This window comes from Enhydra lutris, unplaced genomic scaffold (assembly GCF_002288905.1).
Source record: "Enhydra lutris kenyoni isolate GAN:26980312 unplaced genomic scaffold, ASM228890v2 scaffoldscaffold67, whole genome shotgun sequence".
NCBI classification, from domain to species: domain Eukaryota; kingdom Metazoa; phylum Chordata; class Mammalia; order Carnivora; family Mustelidae; genus Enhydra; species Enhydra lutris.
This window is the reverse complement of record NW_019154151.1, coordinates 9,112,776-9,132,168: the sequence shown is the minus strand read 5'-3', so window position 1 is coordinate 9,132,168 and position 19,393 is coordinate 9,112,776.

Below are 19,393 nucleotides of genomic sequence, written 5' to 3'. Positions count from 1 at the left end.
AAACAGAGCCTACTGCCATCTACTTCACCTTAAACCCATCTCTAGGAGTCTCCAGCAGAAGAGACAAGGGGTGAGAAGGCTTTTTCTTCTGCAAAATCGCTATCCCTCCCAGCAAAGGCTATCTCAAAGAACAAGTAACGTTCTTTAATACAATTTGTACTTTCTTAATAGTATCTGAAGTGCAAATGAAAGCATCCATGTAAAAGTTTGTTGTCTTTACTGGTCTTCAACATACAATTTAAGTTAAAAACCCTAAGCTTAGCAAGTAAACGTGATTTAGGGAAAGTCCCCCCTAGTTAGCCCCAGCCCATGTCCCAACCAGACAGTGGCGCCTAAGTTCCTGTGCAGGAGAATTCCTAAAGAACTTCAAATGTTCAGAGGCAGGGCGTGCTCACACTAACCTCCACAGATCCCGTGCAGTTTTCTTCTCTCCTTCTTCCCTTGCCTCGCCACAAACAGTGCCACACGGAACTACTGTCCATCAGACAGGAGAAAGTAAAGGCACTGAGTGCTTGGACCAGCACCCCGGACACAGATCCCAATACCCACCTTTCGGGATTCAGAATCCCGGTTATCAAACATCCCTCCCCGCATTCCCAGACGCCACCCCCACCAACTCCACAGTCCAGTCACCAAGGCCCACCATTTTCTCTGTAAATGCCACGGTGGCATGTCCCTTCCACTGAAATGAGCAGGAAGCTGGGCGGACGTGTGCGGTCAGCGATTAGAATCAGAGAGGATGGGACATCTCAATCTGTGCATTTCCCTCTAGAGACACTTCCCCGCCCCCCACTCCCCAGCCATCCGCCCTGTCAGAGCCCAAGGTTCCCCCGCACGGACGGAGGCAGGGGGAGGGGACTCGGGAGAATCACAGAGAAGGCTCCTGGAACTTAAACCCTCTTTGTCCCCCATCACCGAACTGGCTACTGAGGTAGGCCGACCACTGCCGCCCTGGCCTCAGCGCACAGGCCCCGGGAGCCCTTACCTGCTCCGTTTTCCTCAGGCCCAGTGCCAGCCCGCCAGGCGCAGGACAGCGGGGAACCGGTACCCAGACACGAGTGACGACTGCACCGAAGGCTGCGTCGCTCTGCAGCTCCAGGTCACGTGAGGGCCCCGCGTCACCAGCGAGCTCTCTGCCCACCCATCCCCACCCGCTTCGGCCTGTGGGGAGCTCTACCTGACCCTGTCCCCCACCTCCGCCCTTCCCAACTCCCCCTCCACCAGTCTGCGAGCTGAGCCCCAGAGCGCACCTCCTAGTCACTCAGCTCTGTCCTCTCCAATCTGAGGCGCGACTAGTGAGTTGTCTCACCTCTTTGCGCTTGGGGTTTACCCTTCTCTGATTACTGGGGAGGGTCTGCATATCACCCTCCCCTGGCCTTGGTTCTGGCCTTTTTTCTGCTTAGAGGAATCCTCTCTTTCCCTCTTAGGCTGTAAGACTAACACTCCCCATCGGGTACGTCGCTGCACCAAAATGGGCTAGGGAAGGGGTGTCGGGAAAGGAAGCAGAGAGTGCAAGTAGATGCTTAACTTTCTTTTTTTAAATGTTCTTCCCGCCCCCCCCAACCCCCGCTTTTAAAATCGCATTCATTGTTTTTGTAATTGGGAAATGCGGCAAGTTATTTTCATTCAACATTTAAAAATTAGGTCGTAAAAATAACAAAAGACTCATTTCTTCACATTATTTTGTGCCTCATTAATTGCTATAAACGATTTCAGTTTTCAACACATACTAGTAATTATTGACACTTTATGTACAAAATTTTCCTAAACAAAACCAGCACGTTTTCAATGTGATCTATTAATTGATCTGCGGAAAGACATTCCATTTTCTAAAGCTGGCAATTCCCCACAAGCAATTTACAACCTTTTGAAGTTCTGGCTGAACTTACTATGATCTTCTGTCAGATGTCTGAGAACTTCCTCACAGATGACTCTTGGATGATTGAGTGAAGACCCAACTCTTGATGAACCCAGTGCCTAAAAACTGATGACTTCCCAGATTAACCTGCTTTCAATTCAAGGGACTTTATTTGGATGTTACACAAACGTGGGATCAAATCGGTCTCATCACATGCTGGACAGGACCAACTGCTCTCCCACTGATGGAACTGAGGCTTAGCATGTGAAATTTTCACTTAATCATGACAGTGGTGAGATAGCTCCGGAATCTGTTGTTCAGGTACTGTATGTCTGTCACCCTAACAGCCACTAGTGCTCAGCGTCTTCCAGTGAAGACAGTGCTGAGGGTCTGTGGGTGACTGTGAATCACTTCGACACCCCTGAAATCTGTGCCATTTTTCCCTCACGAAAAGCATAGTTGACAGGATGCCAAGCAGTCACCACCGGCTGAGAGAGGCCATTTCACTCCCTGCCTGCTGTTAAAAATTCACTGCACCACCCATACAAGCCCCTCAGAATAATCCCAGAACTCAGGGACAAAGTATGCAGAAGTTAGTCCCCAGACATTCAGCTGTCCCTGCTAGGGAGTCATACTCTAAATATAGACCCTTTAGGCAGCCTTTTTCTTTGAATGCTGAAATCTGACACCCCAGCAGGAAGCTCTCCCTGTGAGGGGCCCCTGTGTGGGGGAGGCCCCTCTAGGAAGGGAGCCAGGGAGCCCAGAGTGCCAAAGGACCTTACTAATGACTTTTCTGAGCTCAGTCGCCGTAACCAACTTAAATTCTCCATCGAAGGGAAAGATTCAGAAATTGGTTACATAAACTTTTAAAACCTTAGGCAAGTAAAATACAAAACCCATAAGCATAGGCTGACAAGTGGCTAATTTGTAATAATCTAAAAACTTACAAATCACTAGTAAAATGATAACCCAGTAGAAAAATGTGCCAAAGACCTCAATGGATTTGTTCACAGAAATGAAACACAAATGACTGATAAACATGAAAAGATGCTAACTTCAAAGAAAGGCAAATCCAAACAATTATATCTTATCTTGTTTCAGCTAGGCATTTGTAAGAATACAGAAATGTGAGGGATGCCTGGGTGGCTCAGCTGTTTGAGCATCTGACTCTTGGTTCAGGCTCAGATCATGATGTCAGGGTATTTGCTTGAGATTCTCTCCCTCTCCCACTGACCCTCTTTTCTCTCTCTCTCTCTCTCTCATAGATAATTAAATCCTTAAAAATATAGATGGATAGAATTTTGATAATACTGTTGATTGGTTTGTGAAGAAATGGGCACTCCCACACTCTGTTGGAGGCAGGTTACTCTGCTGCAACCTTTTTTGGGTTGGCAAAAATCTATTAAATGATAAATATAACATCACACAAATTCTTTGACCCAGCAATGCTATTACTAAGGATTTAACCAGTGTATATATCTGCACAGTTTCTCAAAGATATGTGTGCATTTCATAAAGGATATCTATTGCAGTACCCATAAAGGTTAAAAAAAAAACTGAAGAAACATAAAGGGAAATGTTAAATACATTATGTTAAATATACAATGTGGTTGATAAAAAGAAAGATTTAGTTCTGTGTATCCTGATGGAAATATACTTTGGGTATTTTATTATTTGCTGTTTATTTTCTGTAATTACATGCAAATTTCACAAGAATATATTCTAGTATAAGAGTCAAACCCGGAAAAACACTAGTACCACTTTAACTCCACTATCCTCATCCAAAGTACAGTTACCTTCCCATTGCTATAAATTTGTTATGTTTAATGATTTTCTATACATTATATATACATGTATATCTTACTAAATATATATGGGATTATATTTAACATACTGTTTTGCAACTCATTTTTTCCATTTAAAATTATATCTCAGAGAGCTCTACATACCAATACTTTTATTTTTTTAAAGATTTTTATTTATTTACTTGAGAGAGAGAGAGAGAGCATGACGAGCATGCATGAGGTGGAGGTGCAAAGGAAGAGGAAGCGAGAATATAGCAGGATATAACAGACTATACCCTAGGTATAACAGACTATACCTTGAGTGCAGAGCCCTGCACAGGGCTCAATCTCACAATCCTGAGATCAGGACGTGAGCCAAAACCAAGAGTTGGTCACTTAACTTCCTGTGCCACCCAGGCATACCCACATACCAGTACATTTAAATATGTTTTATTATTTTTAACTGCTATGTACTATTCCATAGCTTGGCTATGCTATTGTTTATCTAATTTCATTTCCCAACACCCCATTGATGAACATAAAATTATTCTGGGTCTGGGTCTAACAAAATCAAGGCTACAGTGAGAAATCTGATACCCACAGATGGAAGGATTTCTTTAGGCTATTCTGATATAAATAAAATTTATTTACATTTAAGGGTATGAGATTTTATACATTCAGTACTGCCCAAGAAAGGAAAAGAGTTGTTATATATTTAATGGGTATACCACCAAACTGCCCTCCAAAGACACCGGGCAATTTACACTCCTGTCAAGCATATGATAAGCACTCCATCCCCATGCTCTCATGCACACTGTAAATTAATAATTAGTGTCAATTTAAGAAACACAAAAATGTATGAGGTTGTCCTTTTAATTCACATTTTCCTAAATATCTATAATCTTTAGCATTGTTGCATATGCTTATTGGTCATTTGCATTTCTTCATTGAGCATTAGTTGTTTATATCCTTTGAGTATTTTTTTCATTCAGCAATATTTTTCTCACTACTTGTAGTTCCTTGTGCATACATCTATACAATAGCTGTTTTTCTCTTATATAAATTGCACATATAATTCTCCCAAACTGTCACTGACATTTTAATTTTATGGTATTTTTTGATACCAGAATTTTTATATTTTGATGTAGTCAAATATATCAACTTTTTCCTGTATAGCTTCTGGGTTATATAAGCTATGTATATTTGAATTTAAACACATATGTATAGATATGATATATATGTGGGTATATATATATATATATATATTCAAATATATGGCCAAATTCCAATACAATTCACGTAACAGTCCATTATTCCTCAACTAATTTAAAATGACTTATGCTAGGGGTGCCTAGAGGGCTCAGTCAGTTGAGCACCTGACTCTTGATTTTGGCTTAGGTCATGATCTCAGGATCCTGGGCACAAGCCCAACTTCAGGCCCCACACTCTGCTCAGAGGGGTGGGGAGGTGGGGCAGTCTGCTTGAGGAGTCTCCCTGTGCCCCTCCCCCCAATCGCTATATTTCTCTCAAATAAATAAATCTTTAAAAAATAAAAGAAACTACTTATGCTAAATTCTTATTTATACTCAGACATGTTTCATGGATTGACTTTTCTGTTCTGCTGATATATATGTGTGTGTGTGTACATATATATGTGTGTCCGTATGTGTGTGTATATATGTATATGTACGGATGTATATATGTGTATATAACTGCCTCAATAGCATGCTTGGAATCGGTATAGCTTTGCAGCAAGTTTAGGTGTCTGGGAGGAAAAATCTTTCATTTCTTTTTCATTTCTTTCATTTCTTTTTCATTTCATTTCTTTTTCAAACTGTTTTTGGATATGATTGGGCATTTCAAATAAAGTTCCAAGTTTCATTTTTTTTAAGATTTTATTTATTTATTTGAAAGACAGAGATCACAATTAGGCAGAGACACAGGCAGAGAGAGAGGGAGGAAGCAGGCTCCCCGCTGAGCAGAGAGCCCGATGTGGGACGCGATCCCAGGACCCTGAGACCATGACCTGAGCCGAAGGCAGCGGCTTTAACCCACTGAGCTACCCAGGCACCCCCCCAAGTTTCATTTTTTAAAAAAAATCCTGTTGGGCTTCTATTACAATTGCACTGAGTTTATAGATTAACTTAGGGAATAATTAAAATCATAATAATAAATTATTATTTTCATCCCGAGTCATGTATTTTTATTTTTTTTTAATTTTTTTTTTTAGAGTGTGTGTGAGAGGTGTGCAGAGGGGTCTGGGAGAGAGAGACTCTCAAGTAGGCTCCACATTCAGCAAGGAGCCCAACACAGGGCTGAATCTCAAGACCCTGAGTTCATGACCTGAGCTGAAATCAAGAGTCAGACATTTAATGGACTGAGCCACCCAGATGCCCCAATATTTTTTTAAGATTTTTTAAATTTATTTATTTGACAGACAGAGATCACAAGTAGGAGAGATGCAGGCAGAGAGAGAGAGGAGGAAGCAGGCTTCCTGCCAAAGCAGAGAGCCTGATGCGGGACTCGATCCCAGGACCCCGGGATCATGACCTGAGCCGAAAGCAGAGGCTTTAACCCACTGAGCCACCCAGGTGCCCCGCCCCAATATTTTTAAAATTTATTTATATCTTTTGTGCCCTTCAGTACAATTATACAGTTTCCTTCATGTAGATTTTGATTATTTCTTATTTGCTGTATTCCCAAATATTTAACAGTTTTGGTTAACATTGTGAATGGTGGCTTTCTGCATATGATATTCTTTTTTGTTTTTTAGGAAAACAATTTTAGCTTTTTATAAAAATCATGCATGCTGGGATGCCTGGGTGGCTCAGTTGGTTAAGCGTCTGCCTTCAGCTCAGGTCGTGATACCAGAGTCTGGGATCCAGTCCCAAATCGGGCTCCTTGCTCAGTGAGGAGCCTGTTTCTCCCTCTTCCTCTGCCTGCTCCTCCTCCTGCACACACACATACACACACTCTCTCTCTCTCTCTCCCTAATAAATAAAATCTTTGAAAAATAAGAAAAAAATAAAAAATCTTGCATGCTAATTATAACTAAGTGATTCAATGCAGTAAAGTACAAAGAAGAAAGGTAAACTATCACTCAGATTCCAACACCATGAAATAACCATAAAATCTTCAAAGAACAATCAAACTCCCTGGAAAGTATATGTTTAGATCTGAGCATTTCATTCTTTAAGAATATACTCTTGGGGGAGTGCCTGGGTGGCTCTGTTGGTTAAGCCTCTGCCTTCAGCTCAGGTCAGGATCCCAGAGTCCTCAGATTGAGCCTCTCAACCCCGGTGGGGTTCCCTGCTCAGCATGGAGTCTGCTTCTCCCTCTTCCTCTGCCTGCCACTTGCCCTGCTTGTGCGCTCTCTCTCTCTCTCTCTCTCTGTGTCAAATAAATTTTTTTAAAAAATCTTTAACAACAAAAAAAGAATATATTCTTGGGGTGCCTGGATGGCTCAGTCAGTTAAGCATCTGACTCTTGATTTTCTGCTGCGGTCATGATCTCAGAGTCCTAGGGTGGAGCCCCGACTCTGATTCTGCACTCAGCATGGAGTCTGCTTGAGATTCTCTCCCTCTGCCCCTCCTGCTCATTCTCACTCTCTCTCTTTCTCTCTCTCTTTCTCTCTCAAATAAAATAAATAAATAAATAAATAAATAAATAAATAAATAAATAAATATAAAAAGGAATATATCCTTAATATCTGTATACATATACTATATCTCATTTCCTTTAATTTTTTTTGTCTTTCTCATCTCTAATCAATGTAATCATCTCAAGCTCTTCTTCTGTCTGTAATTCAATTTCTAGCCATGTTTTTCCAGTTCAGCTATTTATAATTTATTACTTCTATGATAATGTTCTTTGTGCCTAATTAGTTCCTTAGTTTGCAATCTTCCTTTTTATCTAATTCTGCTGTCTTATCATCTCATCTTTGAGCTTTGGGGTTTCTTTTTAAGTCTATATTTTTATTAAGTTGTTCTATAGCTTAAAGTACTTATTGGAAATTTCCTTCTGTACTTTGGGGTATGTTTTTTTCTCTTTTAGATTCTTGGCTTTTCACATGCCATATCTTATATGGCTCCTGAGGGGCAAGGGCAAGGTTAAGGATCTGACTGCCTAGCCCCACTGTTCTCAGCTCTGGGATCTTCTGTTTCTTTACTTGCCTGTGACTTTTTGAAGTTTGTGTAATTAAGATGTTCTCATTTCTTTGGTTGCTGATGATGACTCCCACTCCACCCCTGCTGGGTTTTTACTCCTTTTGTTTTGCATTTTTTCAGGTATTTCAGTCCTGAGATGGAGCCCCACATCTGGCTCTCTGCTCAGCTGGAAGCCTGCATCTCCCTCTCCCACTCCCCCTGCTTGTGTTCCCTCTCTCGCTGTGTCTCTCTCTGTCAAATAATAAATAAAATATTTTTTAAAAAAGGAATGGGTGCTTAATTCAACAAATGATCTTATGGTACTTATTGGGATAATCATACTTTAATATTTTAATATCACATTACTATTTAATATTATTTTACATAATTTTAAAATGATTTACTACAGTGGATTATAATAAAACTGTTCAAATAATAAATTGCACTTGAATTCTTGGGATAAATCTCACATGGTAGTGACTATTTTTTATACACTGCTGGATTTCAATTTGCTAATATTTGATTTCCTATTTTTTGTACATGTTTGCTGATGAGATTAGTTTATAGTTTCTGTTTTTGTGCATCATCCTTTTCCAGTTTTTGCTGCTAAGATTATACTAACCTTGTAAAATGAATTGGAAAGTTGTCTATGTTCTGGAAATTGTTTATATAACCAGAAAATTTTCTGCTCCTTGAAGGTTGAGACAACTTTGTTAGAAAACAGTCTGAGAATGATAATTGTACTTTTTTCCTTTTTGTTTGTTTTTAAAGTAGTAGATCTTTAATTATTTTTTGACATCTTCATTGGTTTTTGATCTATTCAAATTTTCTACTTCTTGAAACGTTGATAATATGTTTATATTTATGTATTATATTTATATTTTATAATATTTCTTAAAATATCTATTTTGCCTGAAATTTTAAATTTAGTGGTACAAAGATATGACATTTTCTTGTATTTTTTTTCCAAATGTCTTCTATATTTGCAACTACGGTTCCTAATGTTTCTTTTCTTTTCTTTTTTTAAAAATTTTATTTATTTGACAGAGAGAGACAGCAAGAGAGGGAGCACAAGCAAGGGGAGTAGGAGAGGGAGAAGCAGGCTTCCTGCCTAGCAGGGAGCTCCATGTGGGGGCATCCATGCTGGGCTTGATCCCAGGACTCTGGGATCATGACCTGAGTGGAAGGCAGAAGCTTAACTGACTGAGCCACCCAGGCACCCCTTCTTTTCTTTTCTTAATCAGATTTGCCAAATTTGTTTCTCTAAGAACAAGGTCAGGTTTTATCAATCAATTGTACTGTGCTTTTTGTTTTGTTTCTTGTTTTCAATTTTTATTTTTTTCCTTCTATTTCCTTTGGATTCAGTTTATTGTCCCTTTTCCATACTCTTGAGTTGAGCACTTAGTTCATTTATCCTAAATCTTTCTTGTTTTCAAATATGTATTTGAGTCTATAAATTACCTTCTTGATATTGCTCTAACCACATCCCACAGGTATTACAAATGATGTTCTCATTTTCATTCTTCCCCGCATAATAAGAAGTGTTGATTTTTATTTCCTCTTGAACCCAAGAGTCATTTTAGAGAAGTTGTTTTTCATTTTGGGTTGGGTGAGAATTTTTTGTATTAATGTCCAATTTTATTGATCATATCATGTCACCTCCTTTTCTAGGCTTTCCCTAAACATGCAATTTAAAACATCCCCCCACCCCGCTTCTATAACATCATCCGGTTGGATTTCCAGTAAAGGATTTATCACTTGCTTATATGTTTAGGTATTATTTGATTCCTTTCTTTAAGATGTAAACTCTTTGGGAACAGGAACATCGTCTTTTATTCAACACCACATTTTCAGTAGCTAAAACAGGGCCTGGGACACAATAGGCACTCAATAAATATTTGCTGAATAAATAAATTATGGCCAATAATTATGAGACCTATGATTATTATTTCTGTTTCTTTTTAATGAAATCGGTGGATTTTAACTGTTGAATGAGCACGTTCTAACACATGAACAAGTTCTGTGAATCATGTGCACTTGAAAAGAATGTTATTTCCTGTTATGGGCAAAGTTGTTTATATTCGGGAGATTAGTTAAAGCTTATTGATTGTGTAATCCAAATCCCCTCTATACTTGCTAATCTGTGGATTACTGAAAGAGGTATGGTAAGCTTTTCATTATGGCTGTAGATGTAACAACTTTTCCTGCTATTTAAATTATATTTTGCATTAAGTATTTTGAACCTATATGGCTAATTACACAAAAGATTGTAATTGCTGTTTTCTAGGTAATACAACCATGCTTGTTAATATTAAATATCCCTCTTTGATCCCTTTAGTCCTTGCTTTCTGAAGTTTTACTCTACCTGAGATTATGTTACATTTGCTTTCTTTTTATTTGTTTTTTTCCTCATTTGTCTTTTTATTTAATACAATATAGAAGTGGATTTTTACTTTCAGGTTCAACACTATCTGAGAGTCTCCTTTGCTTTTTAAAAAGTGACTTTAATTGATTAATTATGATATGTTTGGATTTATTTCTGTCACCTGTTTTTACATTCTCTATTTACCATGCTTTTTGTTGCTCTTCCCACCCTGCTTTATGTTGAACCAGTTTATTTCACCTATAGTGGTCTGGAGGCTATCACATTCGATTTTTATTCCACCCTTTTCATCAGCCATGAAAATTTTTTCTTTTCCAGATAATTTTATTAGACATATTTTTAAATCTTATTTTCAATTTTTTATTTATTTTATTTATAATTTTCAATGTTATAGTAATAGGAAGTCTAGCATATATCAGTTTTGGATCAGCGTTTCTTTTTTTGTTACATAAAATTAGCTTTATTATTTTTTTGGAAAAGAAATGTATTTATTGTGGAAAATGAGAACATACAGATACACAAAGGGAAAGAATAAAAGTCACCCTTGAGGCCATCATTGTTGACATTTTTATATAAGCCTCTCAGAGTTTTCTTTTTTTTTTAATTTATTCTTATTTTTTTTAATGATAGGAAATCCAGCACATATCAGTTTTTAGATCAGTGTTTCTTAAATTAGGACAATTTTATCCACCATGGGTCATTTGGCAGTGTCAGGAGACATGGCCAAAGCCATAAGGTTTCTAGTCTAGAATCAAACATAGGGAAATATCTTCATGACATTGGGATAGGCAAAGATGTCTTGGACAGGATATAAAAACATTAGTCACAAAAGAGAAAATCAGATGTTATTAAAATTTAATTTTTCTGTTCATCTATAAACATTATTAACAAAATGAATAGGCATGCCATAGACTTAGAAAATATATATATGCAGAACTTATACCTGACAAAGGACTTGTATCCTACTTATATATAACGACATACAAATCAACAATCAAAAGAAAATCCAATGTAAAAGGAGACACAAACTTGAATGTACATTTCACAAAGAAAGATATCCAGTCCTCAACACCTTTAGTAATCAGAGAAATGTACATTGAAACCACAGTGAGATCACCACACACTCACTAGAATGGCTAAAACCAAAGACTAACAACACCAAGTTGGTGAGAATGGAGAAACCAGAATTTTAACGCATTGCCATTAAGGATGTAAAATGGTACAACCACTTTGGAGAACTTTTTCGCAGCCTTTTATGAAGTCTAACATTCACTTACCATATGCCCTAGAGAAATACCCTGTTTATTTCTGAGTAGTTCATCAAGAAAAAAAAATGAAAACTTATATATGTCAACACAAAAACTTGTACACGAATATTTGTATCAGCTTAATTCATAATCATCCAAAACAGGAAAACAATAGGAAAAAGGATAAACAAATTGTTACACATACATACAATAAAATACTACTCAGCAACAACTAATAAAATACTGATACATGCAACAGCATGAATAAATCTCAAAAGCAGTATGTTGAATGAAAGAAGTCAGACACAAATGAGTATTACAGGATTCTATTTAAATGAAACATAAGAGCAAAAAACAATCCATGGTGATAAAAATCGGCAAGTGGTTGTCTGGGGAATAGAGAAGAATTAACTGGAAAGACGTATAAGAGACCTTTCTGGAATGATGGAAATGCTCTATGGCTTATTTTGTGCGGTGTTTGGATGGTTATATGCAATTGTTAAAACTCTTCAAACTGAACATTTAAGGTATGTGTGATATACTGCATGTAAATTATATTTCAATACACCCCAATTTCCTCCCCAGAAAGAGTTGTTTTATTAGTTTGGATATTACATACCACACCTTTTTCTGTGAATTTCATACACATATATGTACCTATGGAAATGTTGTTAGGGGGCATCATATTGTACATACATTTCACAACTTGTTAGTTTTCACTCATCAACATATCTTGGAGAGCTCTTTCCATGTCAATAAATGTGGATTTTCTTTTTTTTTAAGATTTTTTATTTATTTATTTATCCTCCTAGAGCAGGAGCACAGAGAGCTGCAGGCAAAACAGGCAGAGGAGAAGCAGGCTCCCTGCTGAGCAAGGAGCCCGACGTGGGACTCAGTCCCAGGACTCTGGGATCATGACCTGAGCCGAAGGCAGATGCTTAACCAACTGAGCCACCCAGGTGTCCCAAATGTGGATCTTCTTAACTCTTATATTGTATTCCATAGTGTGGCTATAGTATGGTTTATCTAGCCATTCCTTTACTGATAGACATTTAGCTTTTCTTTAATTTTTAACAATAACAATGTTACAAAAATTTTCTTTGAAAATTTTTGCCAATCAGAAAACTGAGAAGTGGTATACCAATGCTGTAGATTACATTTTTCTCTTAAGTGGTGAAATCGCACATCCATTCACATGTTTATTGGTCATTTGTAGCTTCAAAAATTGCCTGTTCATATCTTTTCCATATTTTCCTGTTGTATTATCTTTATCTTATTATTTTTGCAGAAGAGCTGCATTTAGTGTGGATAGCACTTGCTTCTCTGTTTTGTACGTTGCAAATATTTTCTTCCAGTCTGTGGCTTGTTTTGATATTATCCTGTCTTTTCATAGACTGAAATTTCTCAACTTTAATGTAATCAAATGCATCTTTTCATTTAAGGATTTCTTTCTTCCCCAACTAAAGCTTATGAAAAATACTCTCATATATTGTTATGATACTAATAAAAATTTTTAAAAATCAATTTAGAATTTAATAAGTGACATGAGATAGTCTCTGGTGTCACTTTTTTCCAAATAGATACCCAGCTTCCCAAAAGTATGTGCTGAAGAGTTTTCTCTTCTCCCACTGATATTTTTATTAACATGTAGTCTACACACAATGTTACATTAGTTTCAGATGTAGAACATAGTGATTCAAGAAGTCTGTACATTACGCTATGCTCAACACAGATGTAGCTACCATCTGTTGCCATACAACATTATTACAATATCAGTGACTATATTCCTTATGCTGTACCATTCATCCCTGTAACTTATTCATTCCATAGCTGGAACCTGTATATTCTATGTCCTTCACCTACTTTGCCCATCTCCCCAGCCCCATCTGGCAACACATCAGTTTGTTCTCTGTATTTATGCATCTGTTTCTGCTTTGCCCATTTGTTTATTCTTTTGTTTTGTATTTTAGATTCCACATGTAAATGAAATCATATGGTATCTGTCATCTTCCACTGATTTGAAGTACAACTTTGACCATATATTTAATTCCCGTATATATTTGGATCTATATGAAAATATGTAGGTTAAACACCAAAGTCATCTTATACAGACTTTTCTGTACTATGTTTTTCTTCACATTAATTTATAAATTTAGCACTATGCAATCAAACTTATTCTTTTTTTAATGACAGAGCAACAGTTTGAACTGGAACAGAATTTCTTATATTTTCTAAAACTATTAGACCGAACAGAACTAAGACTGAGCAAAACAAAGGCAGAGAAGCCTTGGGAGCAATCCGTTTCATTAAAGGAAAAGAACTGGGTATTTGTCTACCTCTCTGTCAGGAACCGTATTTCAAGTAACAAAATAGCCCAGTTAATGAGCAAAAACACTTGCTTACAGATTAGAAGAATGCTAGCTAATAAGCAGAGAAGAAAGATAGAATTCAAAAATTATCACTTTGTGATCCCCAATGAAATCATTGATTCAGGCAAGGATCATCTATAGATGTTTAAATCATCAGATGCTTGTCATGAGCAGAAAAGTATAACTTTACAAAAGAGGTATTATGTCATCACCAGCTTAACCCAGTTTAATTTGTTTATGGGTTTTTTCCTTAGCTTCTTGAAGTAGATGCTTTGATAGTTTATTTCCAACTTTTCTTAATTTCACAGGTTTGTTTTTTGTTTGTTTTGGTCAGGTTTATTGCAGTAAAATTTATACACAGTAAAATTCACTTTTTTACATGTATATTTTTGTGAGTTTTGACAAATGTATGCATTCATGTAACTACCACCACAATCAAGATATGGAATATTATCCTCATCCTCAAAAAGCTCCTTTGTACCTTTATAATCAAGTATCCCCAACCTCAGCCTCTGGAAACCACTTATCTGATTGCTGTACCTCTAGTTTTGCTTTTTTCAGAATGCCAAATAAATGGAATCAGATTAGAGTGTCTGAGTTTCATTTAACATAGGGCTTTTGAGCTTGTCCTTGTTCTTACTTGTATTAATAACCTTTCTTTTTTTTTAAGATTTATTTATTTATTTATTTATTTACTTGGCAGACAGAGATCACAAGTAGACAGAGAGAGGGGGAGGCAGGCTCCCTGCTGAGCTGAGAGCCCTATGTGTGGCTCCATCCCCGGGGTCCTGGGATCATGACCTGAGCCGAAGCCAGAGGCTTTAACCCACTGAGCCACCCAGGCGCCCCAACCCAATTATTTCTGTTGCTGAACAGTATTCCACTGTACGTATGTAGCATGATTTCTTTATCCATTCCAGTTTCTGAACATTTGGGTTGCTTCCAGGTTAAGCCATTTACCAATGAAGCTGCAAGAAATATTTTCATACAAGTCTTTGTGTGGAGTTATGTTTTCACTTCTTCGGTAAATACTTAGGAGTGGGATTGTTGGGTGATATGGTAAGGATATGTTTAACGCTATTAAAAACTATTTCCTAAAGTGGCTGCACTATTTTACATTCCCACCAGAATTATATGAAAGTTCCAGTTACTTCGATCTTCACCTGCACTTGGTTTTGTCATTTTTTAAAAACCACTTTAATAGGTGTAGCTATTCTAATCTTTTGCCCAGATTTTTCAATAGAGTTGTATATTATCTTATTATTGAACTGTGAAAGTGTTCTTGTATATTCTGGATACAAGTCCAGAATTATATTAGCTATGCTGATTTACAAATAATTTTTTCCCAACCTGATGTTTGGTTTTTCATTTTCTTAACAGCATCTTATAAACAGCAGTAGTTTTAATTTTAATAAATCTAATTTACCTATTTATTGGCTATGGTTTATACTTTTTGTGTCCTACAAAAATTTTTGCTTCAATAAATGGTGTTTGGAAAGCTACATGCCAAAGAATGAAAGTGGACCACTTTCTTAGACCATACACTCACCTCAAAATGGAATAAAGACCTAAATGTAGGATCTAAAACCATAACATTCCTAAAAGAAAATGTAAGTAGTCATCTCTTGGATATCAACCTTAGCAACATATTTATAGATATGTCTCCTGAGGCAAGGGAAACAAAAGTGAAATTAAACTATTGGGACTACTCTAAAATAAAAAACTTTTGCACGACAAAGGAAATCATCAACAAAACAAAAAGGCAACCTACTGAAAGGGAAAAGATATTTGCAAATGATATATCTAGGGTTAATATCCAAATATATATATAGAACTTATACAACTCAGGGTGGCTGTCTGGCTCAATTGGTAGAGCATGCGACTCTCAATATTAAGGTCATGAGTTCAAGCCCCACATTGCACATGGAGCCTACTTTACAAAAAAAGAACTTACACAACTCAACACTAAAAAAATCACAATTTAAAAATGAACAACCTGAATAGACATTTTCCAAAGAAGATATACAGATGGCCAACAGACACACAAAGATGTTCAACATTACTAATCACCACAGAAATGCAAATCAAACCCACAAGGAGATATCGCTTCACACCAGTCAGAATAGTTAGAATCAAAGACAAAAAATAACAAAGACATCCTTGTTGGCAAGGATGTAGATAGAAAAAAGGTTGGCACTGTTGGTAAGAATGTAAATTGGTGCAATGATTATGGAAAATGATGGAGGAGCCTCAAAAGATTAAAAATAAAAATACCATATGATCCAGTAATTCCACTCCTGACTATTTACCCAAAGAAAATGAAAACACTAATTTGAAAAGATACATGCAACCCAATGTTTATTGCAGCATTATTTACAATAGCCAAGATATGGAAGCAACCTATATGTCCACTGATAGATGAATGAAGAAACTGTGATACACACACACACACACACACACACACACACACACACACAAAATAGAATATTACTCAGCCATTAAAAAAGCATGAAATCTTGCCATTTGGGACATGGATGGACCTAGAAGGTATATGCTAAGTGAAATAAATCAGACATAGAAATACAAATACCGTATGAGTACACTAATATGTGGGATCTAAAAAGCAGAGCAAGCAAACAAACAAAACAGACTCAAATACAGAGAATAACTGCTGTTGCCAGAGGGAAAGTGGGGGAAGCATGGACTGGGTGAAATAGATGAGGGGTATTAAGAGGTATAAATTTCCATCTATAAACTAAAGAAGACATGGGAGTGAAAAGTACAGCATATAAAATAGTCAACAATATTGCAATAACATTGTAGGGTGACTACACTTACCATGGTAAGCATTGAGTAATATACGGAATTCTCTAATGAATATATTGTACATCCTTAACTACTATAACATTGTATGTCAATTATACTTCGGTAATTTTAGAAAACCACAATGAGATGATAATACCATGATTTCAAAGAAAAAGACACAAAATTCTAAGTGTAGGTAAGCATGTGAAGCAGCCAGAACTGTTACTGGTTAAATTGAAGAAAATATCAACACAACCATATTGGAAACATTTCAGCAGTGTCTGCTGAATTTGAAATTACATATACCTTATGATCCCACAAGGGGCATGTCTGTGTCCTAAATGACATGAATGCATAAGAATTATCCATGAAAACCTCAGCCTGATAGCAGCCCAACTGTCTATCAACAGTAGAATGGATAAACAAATGGTAGTTTATTTCATTGCTCCACAGCAATGAAAACAAATTGCACCTATATGCAGTAACATGAGTGAATCTCAGACTTATGAGTAGGTCAAAGCTAGACCCAAAATAATACACATCATATAATTCCACTCACATAAAATTTGTGTATAAAGTCTTCCTTTATCAGGAGAGAAGAATTAATCTTTGGTGTTAGGCAGTGATTGTCTTTGGGAAGGAGACACAGGATGAAATTAAGAAGGGCACAGGAGAGCTTCTGGGATCCTGTTATTCTTCTGTGTCTTGCTCTACTTATTATATGAGTATTTGCACATTGAGAAAATTAATTGAGCTGCATGCTTAAGAATTTCACAGTTCTCTGCATTTATTATACTTTAATAAAAAGTACTTTAAAGATAAAAAATTGCTTGACACAAATTACAGAGATTTTCTATTATATTTTCTAGACATTTTAGAGTTTGACCCCATACATTTAGGTAGATGATAACATTTTGAGTTGATTTTTGTGTAAGGAATGGGATTTTTTTTTTCCATGTGGATGCCCAATTGTGCCAACATTCTTTGTTGAAACAACTGTTCTTTTTCTACCGAATTACCTTGGCACCTTCACTGAAAATCAATTGCCCATTTTTGTGGGTATCTTTTGGGGCTCTTTATTCTGTTCCACTGTCTACCCTTTCTACCCAAAACCATACTCTTTGACAACTATATTTTACATAGTCTCAACTTCAGGTAGTGTGAGCCCCCCACTTTTATTCTCTTCCAAAGTTTTTTTTGGCTATTATAGGTTCTTTGTTTTCCATAGAAATTCTTGTAAAGATTTTATTTATTTATTTATTTATTAGAGAGAGCACAGAAGTGGGTGGGGGGAGGAGCAGAGGGAGAGGGAGAAGCAGACTGCTCACTGAGCAGGGTGCCCCCTGGGTGCTGGGAGGAGTCCATCCCAGGACCCCAAGTTCATGACCTGAGCCGAAGTCAGATGTTTAACCAACTGAGCCACCCAGGCGCCCCTCTATATAAATTTTAAAATCAGCTTGTCAGCAACTCATCCAAGAAAAGGCCTGCTGGGATTTTGCACCACACAAATTCTAATATGTTATCATTTCATTAACACTTAGTTCAAAATATTTTCCAATCTCCATGTTTATTTCTTCTTTGACCTATAGGTTATTTAAAAATGCACTTCTTCATTTCAAAACACATAGCAATTCCCAATTTATTTTTTACTAGTTTCTACCTTTAATTCACAATGGTTGGAGAACATATTCTGTGTTATTTCGATCTTCACCATTTGTCAAGACTTGCTTTATGCCCTTCATAGAGTCAGATTTTGTAGATGTTCCATTTTTACCTAAAAAGAAAGTGTATTCTGCAATTTTAGAGTGCAGGAGTCTACATTTATTGATTGTGCTAAGATTATTGATTGTGTTATTTAAATATATATTCTTACTGCTTTTTGTCTTTATTGTAAATTTACCAATACAGGTAGGGATCTGTTAAAAATCTCCCATTATATTTTTACAATGAAATATTATACAACAATAATATGAATAAACTGCAACTGTATATGCAACCACATGGATGAATCTCACAAATGTAATATTGAATGAAAGAAGGTAGACACAAAATAGCACATAATAGATGATTCCATTTATTTATTTACTTTTTGCCTGAATTAATTTTATTTTTTATTAAGTTCAATTAGCCAACACAAAGTGTATCAATATTTTCAGATGCAGTGTTCAATAATCAGTTGTGTATAACACCCAGTGCTCATCAGATCACATGCCCTCCCTAATGCCCATCACCCGGTTACCCCATCACCCCACCCCTCCCCTCCAGCAACCCTCGGTTCCCCCCGCCCCCCAAGTCCAGAGTCTCTCATTGTTTTTCTCCCTCTCTGATTTCTTTCCATTCAGTGTTCCCTCCCTTTCCCTATGGTCCTCTGCAGAGATAAAATTCAAAAACAAGCAAAACTAATTTGTTTTCAGAAGTCCGAACAATGGTTACTCTTGGTAGGGGGAGAGAGTTTTGTGACTGGAGGGGGACACCAGTGGGGCATCTGGGATGCTGTTAATGTTCTCTTTCCTGATCTGGGTTTGGCCACACAGATATGTCCATTTTGTAAAAGTTTATCAAGGTGTACATGTATGGTTTGTGCACTTATCTCTCTGTTACATTTCCAAAGGCACTCTCTCTTTTTTTAAAGATTGTATTTATTAATTTGACAGAGAGAGAGAGAGAGAGAGCACAAGCTGGGGGAGCAGCAGGCAGAGGGAGAGGGAGAAGCAGACTCCCCGTGGAGCAGGGAGCCAATTCAGGGCTCCATGTGGGGCTCGATCCCATTACCTGAGCCCAGGGCAGATGTTTAACCAACTG